The 8595-nt window shown below is 42.0% G+C and overlaps 1 long non-coding RNA gene across 2 annotated transcripts; it reads left to right on the forward strand.

Moving 5' to 3' along the window:
* Positions 1–3414: 3414 nt before the first annotated feature.
* LOC119565519 lies at positions 3415–8195 on the forward strand. Of its 2 annotated transcripts, XR_005224190.1 has the most exons (4): positions 3415–3516; positions 3871–4106; positions 4229–4278; positions 7944–8195. It is a non-coding gene; the product is annotated as an uncharacterized LOC119565519 (long non-coding RNA). The 2 variants fall into 2 exon arrangements; XR_005224189.1 differs by having other exon boundaries at positions 3457–4106.
* The last annotated feature ends 400 nt before the right edge of the window (positions 8196–8595 follow it).

Consider the following 8595-nt stretch of genomic DNA (forward strand, 5'->3'; position numbering starts at 1 on the left):
GGTCTCAAGGACTTATTTGGCAGAGAACCCAGATCTTCTGACTTCCAGCTCTGTGCTCAGGGCACTGCGATCACAGAATTTGCAGAGGGAGGAGGGGTAGCTCAGTGGTTTGAGCATTGGCCTGCTAAACCCAGGTTGTGAGTTCAATCCTTGAGGGGGCCATTTAAGGATTTGGGGCAAAAATTGGGGATTGGTCCTGCTTTGAGCAAGGGGGTTGGACTAGATGACCTCCTGAGGTCCCTTCTAACCCTGATATTCTATGAATAGAAACCCAACCTATTGTTTCACATGCAAATCATAGTGTGGAAAGCAGATTCTGTGTTATAAGCCAGACCCTTGTTTACCAACCACTATCATTCTGTCATGTCAATGCAACCTTATTTACTAACCCCTTGGTCCTCTGATATTTCAGTAAAGGGCTTGCAATCTCTTTGGGGCAGGAACCACATCTTTCTATGTCTGTTCAGCACTAGCACATTGTGAGTGTTAATGTACTACACATAATCATATAGATCATGGTGCAGTTTTACAGGTGAGATGGTTTATCAATAGTGTTATAGACCAGGGTTTTCACCCAACATACCTGTCTGACAAATTTCAGTTCTCTAGCCTGGTTGTTTCTACATACACACAGTTAATTAACAATAGAGGCTTTAAAACACAGTCACTCCCTTTGTCCTTGTATCCTTTTCTCTAATATTTATGACCAGTTTTCAGTGGCATGCATTGGTATCTGATGATCTGTGTCTTTTCAAAGTCTGAATGCAGAGCTGCAATCTGGCTGTCTGTGAAATATTTCCAGCAGACACCCTTCCTCCCTCCCCCCTTTTCTCTTTCTCTCTCTCTTTCTCCTCTTCCCCCTTCCCTCCTGCTGTGCTGCACCCCTCCATGCACAAACGTGACTGATGAAGCCCATTACTTATCTATCAGATAACAGATCTTTTCCACACAGGTTCCTTATAAAACTCTCCCTTAACAAAATTTGTTCTGTACATATCCATAATGGGCCAGAATGTGGGACGTTAATTTGGCTTTTAAATTCTTTTTCTCTTTTGTGGAGTAATGTCGAAGAAAGGTCCCCTTTATGACCGCAGGATATATTTGATCCATAGTTTTGTGATATGTAGCATCTCTGTACAAAAAAGAGGCAGTGACTGAAGAAGAAAATCACCCCCTGGTGCTGGTAGCTACATAATTATGTCCCATTGTTGTTAATAAGATGCACTGGGCAAAATCCTAGCTCCAGACAAGGAGAAGGCTGGTGCTAATAAAGTTTGTTATGTTTTGTTAATTATACAGCGCTGCCAGTTAACAAAGTGGCAGGATAGCAATGTTTTGTGGCCTCTGCACACAGTTCAAAGGATTGAAGTCATGTAACATCCTCACCATGGTACTTTTCAAGGAGGCAAGAGAACAGTACAAAATGTTCAATCCCAAAAGTACAGAAAATTAGCTTGAATCAAATTTGCAGCAGGATGTTAAAGCTACTTTTATGTTCATGATAGGGTGACCAGACGTCCTGATTTTATAGGGACAGTGTCGATTTTTGGGTGTTTTTCTTATATAGGCTTCTATTATCCCCCACCCCCGTCCTGATTTTTCACACTTGCTGTCTGGTCACCCTAGTGCATGAGCTGTGTGAAAGTCCTTTGTTCTATCTTGATAACATTTTGAATCTGCGATTTGAACCAGGTTCACTGGAAAAAGCCACACAGTATTGTTCTGAGCTGGGTGGCACCTCATTATGGACTGAGTTAAAGCCTTGTTCAAATGGAATGTGCCTTTCATTTCAGATAGTTGTAAGAGACAGGTGAGGGGGCCACACTTACATCAGTGCCTAATAGAAACTAGTACCATGTGGATGAAGGGTGGGGATTGTGACCAGGTTGGGGACGGAAGGGGGGAGGCTGTGAGAGAACACACAGAAACTGAAAAAGACAAGAACAGATAAAGACAAAAAGGCAAGAAAGCCAAGCAGTAGCCTGTGATGACACTGTGACTCTGGCAAAAAGGAGAGAGAACACATTTGGGTCCGTTGGCTAAAGAGGTTTGGGGCTGCAAGCTAAGCAATGGCTCCTGTTGTTCTTGGTTCTTCCTGCAGCCAGAGGAGCAGAAGTTTGTATTTTCCTTGTAAACAAGCAAGACTGCATCCAAGAGAATACCAGACTCCATCAATTTCTGCTTCCAACCGGAACATCTCCAGGGCTCTGCAATTTGACTAGCTGCTCGGGTCAAAAAGGGACAACAGTATTTTCTAGTCCTAGCAAATCAATGCAAACCCATTGAACTAAGATCACCTCTGTATTCACAATAAGGTTTGATCATATAAAAACTATTGAGATCCATATATTTTCCGCCTTCACAGCCTTCAAACTCATGCACCCAGTTCTAAGATAAAACTTTAGAAACTCAGCAATCGGAGCCACAAGATCAGGAGTCGCAGCTGTTATGTGGCTGATAAGGAGGCCAGTGTACCCTTACAGAGCTCAGTACGTGAATAGCTTTCATCTTTCTTTCTTTAACAAAGCAGAACACAAAACAGAGGCACTTCCTAGGAGGCATCTCCCAGCAGTCCCTCTTCTCACCATTTCCCTCCTGCTTCCAACCGGCTGTGCTCATCCCATTCCTCTTAGAGCAACAGTGTCCAAATATGGCAAAATAGACAGAACTACTGTATGTGACCAGTGTAAATCTACTGCTAACAGGATAATTGTTTGCCTGCAGCTCTGCACGTGTCTGGCATTTTCAGACATCTACGTCATTCTGGGGATCCCCGCATGTTCACTCACAACGCATGCTGTCTCCCCCAGAGTCTTTCACAAAAGAAATGGGAAGGTTGGGTAACGAAAAAGATACCACCACCACTCTTCTGTCTTTCGTTCTACGTTGATTAATAGGAACACTGTTTTCTAAGGCCCAACTCTGCAAGGTGCTCAGCTCCCTCAATACCTTGCAAGAGCTGCTTGAGGGAATTCAGAGAGCTCAGGGCCCTGCAGGAAGTGTTCTGCACCTTGCAGAGCAGACAGTCCTCTGTACACAGTCCTGCAGCCGCTTAGTAGCTCATGTCAGTGTCCTGTAGTTCCTTTACATCTCCCCCCATAATATGCCCTCCAACTTCATTTCACTGAATGCAGTGTTTCTTTTAAACTGTTTTTTTCCTATAAAACTGACCTTACTTCTCCCTTTGAGACCATAAGGAATGACAAGAAAGAGAATGCCAATGGCTGTTTTGTATTTATCCCTGCAGGCTCCATGTAGACTGCAGCAGTCATCCGCCCCAGTCTGGCGTAATTCCCAGAAATAGTGCTTGCAGAAATATATATTCCTGGAATGACCTAAAAATAACCCAGTGGCAACCCCAAGTGTATGCTAAGTTATATAGGTAAAGATATAAAGGGCATAAAGATATTTGTCCCTAACTATGAGTTGGCATAGCACATGAGGCATACTCGGTATCCTTCTACCATCCTTATTACCTTCCCTGACCTTAGTATCTGGACTCCTAGAAAACCTGAGGTACAGAGACATTAAGTGTCTTGCCCAAGGTCTACATTGTATCAATAGCAGGATGGAATAGAACCCAGCTATCCTAGTTGCCAGCCCTGGGACCTTCTACAAATAATTTAAAAGGCTCAAACCTGAAAGCCAGCTAAACTCACTTGCATTTATTTTTAATATTTCTAGTCTTTCCATTATTGTTATGTAAAATGATTGTATTCAATTGTCTTCAGTTGATTTGTGTATCTCCATTTTTTAACTGCAGTGTCTGATTGTCAGCAGAGCACTTCCCAGATTACATAGCTGAAATGAATATATGAATATATTGTGAAATTAGCATGAAATGGACAATATGGCAAACTTATTTCATAGATCCAGACAAAAGACAAATGAAAATCAAGAATCCCTGCAACTTCCTCAAAAAGCATCTTATTGAATAAATTACACTTGGAAAGGCAGCAGTGGTTATTTTAATGGGTGAAGATTGATGATCAGGACCTGAAGCCTGTACCAGCAAACAAAGTACCTGCTTACAGTCCACCCCACTGCAAGATCTCAATGTCAGAACTGAGTCAATCATTCTCAACAAATAAAAGAAGCTACATTGTGTGGGTAATTTTTTCTTTTTTTCTTTCTCACAGAATAGCTGCAGATTGTGATTTCCTCTGATTTATCTGTAATTCAAATTTACTTGACCAATTTATTCTCTTTTTTTTTTTAAACTTCTTAGATTGGCTGTGAAGAATTTGCTGCAAGTATCTGATATTCACTATTCAAAATGTGAGTTGTGTTAGTTATGAATGGTGGTGGAACTCACATGGTATTGTATCTGTACTCTGATTGGATGAATGTAACTTTGATGGTCGGGCAGAGGGCATGAAGAGGCACCAGGGCTCTGAATTTTTCAAATAAGGAGAATTCATGAATTTTATTCATTTTTTCTGGGCCAGATTCGCTTTACCTAAGACACTGGTCCAAGAAAAATGATGCCACTGTAAGATCTGTTGTCTAGGTGCACAGCTGCAATTACATTTTCTTTTAACACATTCACCCCAAATAATTGCACATGCACACACAGCCCTAGTTGCCAGGAGCACAGTCAGATCCTCATTTAATTGCCTGTGTGCCAGGGCTCTGGTGAGGATTATTGGAAACCCTGACCCCTGCTGTGTTAAGCAGTGTCCCTTTCAAACACACTAATTGCCCCGCACACAATGAAGAGAAATGGTCACAGCAGCAGTAGATGAAGAATGCTGTCCCTCATTAGGCAAGTTTAGGCTTAAGGCATCAGCCTAGCTTTGTCATCGCAACCTGGCACTTCTGCTATCTGGCAGTATTTGAGCGTGCATGCTTAAAATTTGCTTTCCATGAGCATTCAAGCAAGTAAAACTTGATCATTCAAATGTTCACAGAAAGCAAACACAAAAAAGGGCAGAAGCATGGGCAAAGCGAATTAATTTTCTAAATCACCAAACATTTTTATGGTATTTGTCCATTTCTACTGAATAAATTCAAATCTCATCCTCTGGAGGGAAGAGGAGAAAAAAAATCAACGTGGAATCATCCAGCTAAGAGGCACAATGTTGATTCTGGATTTGCATTTACTAATGTTACAAACTGCTGCTTAACAAAATATTATAGTCTTAGCTTTGCAAGAGAGAGTTAAGAGACAAAGCAGGCGAGGTAATACCTTTTATTGGACCAATAAAAGAGAATACCTCCCGGACCCTGTCTCTTTCATGTCATGAAACCAATACAGCTACGACCACACTGCAAACAAGAGATAGTTATTTCAGCAAGTAAAAAATGACAGCTCTGACAGTGAGCGTGTGTGTTTAAGTCTCAACAAGCAAAGGGGACAGGTTCCTAAATAGTAGGCACTCCAGGGCAACTGCATTACAGTAGAAATGGGTAACTGGTTTCAGATGAACTGAGAACTAACCTCTACCTTTGCTGAAAACTCAAATGAAGGGCTCAGTCCTGCCAACTTTATCACGAAACACACTTTACTCCAGGAGTAGTTTCACTGAAATTATGGGCCTCCTTACATAGAATGGGTAAGGTACTACTCAAAGTGAGTAATGGGGCACAAACAGAGCCCACCATTGAGGTTTATTTATCTTTCTCTCTCTCTTTGTTCTTCATTTGTATGAACCTCCGTTCTTCTCAGTTCTAGTCAGCACTCAAAGTGAAAGTACCAAAATAACACAATAGAGGCCATTGGTATTTCTGGTGTGACTAAATGCAGGAAATACCAGGAACCTCATGGGAAAGCCTATTCCCATGCTATTTCAAACCCTGTTTTGTAATCAAGGGTTCAGATCACAGTGCCACCACCATGCCTGGCATTAAGGCATAATCATGGTCCATGGTATGGAGCCATCTGGAACTGCACGGCTTCATGGCCACCTAGGTCTAAATCACACCTAGTCAAGGACAGATATGAAATATTCCTGTGATCACACAAGAGGTGCAAAGTGGCCTGGAGTCAGACTCCATTCAGTCAGACTCCAGTGGCTCTGGGAAATGACATCAGAGAGGCTGAGCCATGAGTAATTCCTTTTTGGAGTTTAGTAAGTGAGGGCAGGTTGATAGGCAGACAGAAGAGATCTTAACAAGGCAGCACTCCCTTTATACAGCACTCACAAAATGAAATTCTCAGCTGGGAGAGAAGATTGAGCCATCTGGCTGAATTACCCTTAGTTGGCATCAGGGAGGGATGCTTGACTTGCTCCCAGTGATTTCGCCCCTCAGCCCTAAGATATATTTCCCACTCTTTTTTAATTTTTAAAACTACAAACAGCCGATTCTCAATTCCCTTCATTCTTCCCCACACCAGCTGTGCAAGATTCACTACAGCCTTAGGGCTGTTTATTACTGGGGGAAATCTCTCTTTCCTTTGTTTCTCGAGCACAGAGTTTGTATTTTATTAAACTATATTCACTTCCCCTGAGGCCCCACTGGATACATTTTAGAAATCTAATAAAAATATTTTATATATTATAGATTATTTAACATCTGTATTATGGCAGGATCCATATCTGAATTATGGCAGCTCTGTCAACGCATCTAGGAAGACAGAGCCCCTCTCTAGAAAAAGCATACAATCTAAGAAAAGCAACATATAGAAGGTGAGGGAGAGGGAGGATACATGCAATAAAAAAAATATTAAACAATATCAGTTATCCCACCCACCCCTCTACCAAGCCATTAAACAGTCAGATGATAACCTGTGGAACTCTTTGCCAGAGGATGTTGTGAAGGCCAAGACTATAATAGGGTTAAAAAAAGAACTACTAAATAAATTCATGGAGGATAGGTCCATCAATGACTATTAGCCAGAATGGGCAGGGATGCAAAACCAGGGATCTGGGTGTTCCTCGTCTCTATTTGCCAAAAGCTGGGACTGGACAACAGGAGATGGATCACTTGAGGATTACCAGTTCTGTTCATTCCCTCTGAAGCCCCAGGCGTTGGCCACTGTCGGAAGACAGGATCCTGGGCTAGATGGACCATTGGTCTGTCCCAGTATGGCTGTGCTTATGTGCTAATTTCTTGAGACCCTCATGATAAAAGTTTTAAGGGGGGATTTGAAGGAGCAGAAAGTAGTGGTCCTCTGGATCAGTTAAGACGGAGCAGTCCATGCAGAAGGGGTGGCATGAGAAAAAGTGCGAGGATGGTTGTGAAAAAAGTGGACAATGTGGAGGCTGGCCTCACTGATGGAATGAAGAGCAATTGGCAAGAATAGGCAAAGTTGTAAAGGTCCTTAATAGTGAGGACAGGAAGCTCGAACTTGACGTGGTGGAGAAGAAGGAGGGATTCAGAAAGAGGGGGTGATATGATCAGAATGACATGGTAAGAAGATTGTGTGTAGTGTTGTTGTAGCCATGTTGGTCCCAGACTATTACAGAGACAAGATGGGTGAGGTAACATCTTTTATTGGACCAACTACTGTTGGTGAAAAAAAGAGACAAACTTTCGAGCTAAGAAGATTAACCTTAGCAGATGCATTTTGGTGGATGTCCCAGGAGCCAGAGAGCAGGAGGAGGTTGTAGCAGTCAAGATGTGAGATGATGAGTGTCTAGATGAGAGTTTTAACTGTGTGGATGGAAAGAAAAATTTAAGTCTTAGCAATATTGCAGCAACGAAATGTTTTATAAAAATGTTGACTGCACATAGAGGCAAATATACCTCTACTGTTCAAATAAGCGCTTTGATTCTCATGTGATGTGCTGAGCTCCCTGGACTCTGGCCAGATAAAGCCCTGTTCATGCTACAAATACAACTGAGTTGGGGATCGACTTCTAGCAGACACAGGCAAGACTCTAGACAGGTTATGGAACACAGCTAATTCTCTGTCTACACTACAAATTGCAACCTTATTTTGATTGGTTCAGGAGGCAACAGTACTGGAACCAAATCCTTTTCCTGTATTGTATTTCTAGTTCAGCCAGGACCTAAAATTCCACAAGAGATAAGAGCTGGAAGTCGATATGCCAGAAGCAGAACAGGGCAACTGGAAATGAAGACATACCTCCAAAGCAAAACCTGTCCAAGATGAAGGTGGCATTTGTTTTGTGTGACTGTCATAATCTGACTGGTGTCCAGAAGTCTGAGATTATTCTAACAATGACACAGCCGTGGACTGAATTTCCTCAGTGACAAATGGAAGCAGGAGAGAATGGAAATAAGATGCTCATTGTCAATTCAAGTGAGTAAGAGTGTTACACACTATAATAAATGCATGCGTTCACTCTGCTCCATGTTTAATTTTTTAACCAGAAAGACGGCTTTGTTCTCAATGTTTGTGGTTGACCAAATAGAGCTGCAAGATATGTCTGAAGCCCAAAGAACATGGGAATTCAGTCACAAAGATATTTTATTTGCAGATGTGACCGTACAGGAAGATTGAAGATAGCATCATATACCAGACACTGTCAGTCTGTTAAACTGTTTACTGAATTTAGTAGGTATGCACTAGAGAAAATGATCCAGATAATTATCATTTGTGGGAGACGGAATATTGCTCTGAAAGAAACACTCCTTATAGGCACTAGCCCTGGTGCATCCCAATAGCCACTCAGACACATGAACATA

This window comes from Chelonia mydas, chromosome 2 (genome assembly GCF_015237465.2).
Source record: "Chelonia mydas isolate rCheMyd1 chromosome 2, rCheMyd1.pri.v2, whole genome shotgun sequence".
NCBI lineage: Eukaryota > Metazoa > Chordata > Testudines > Cheloniidae > Chelonia > Chelonia mydas.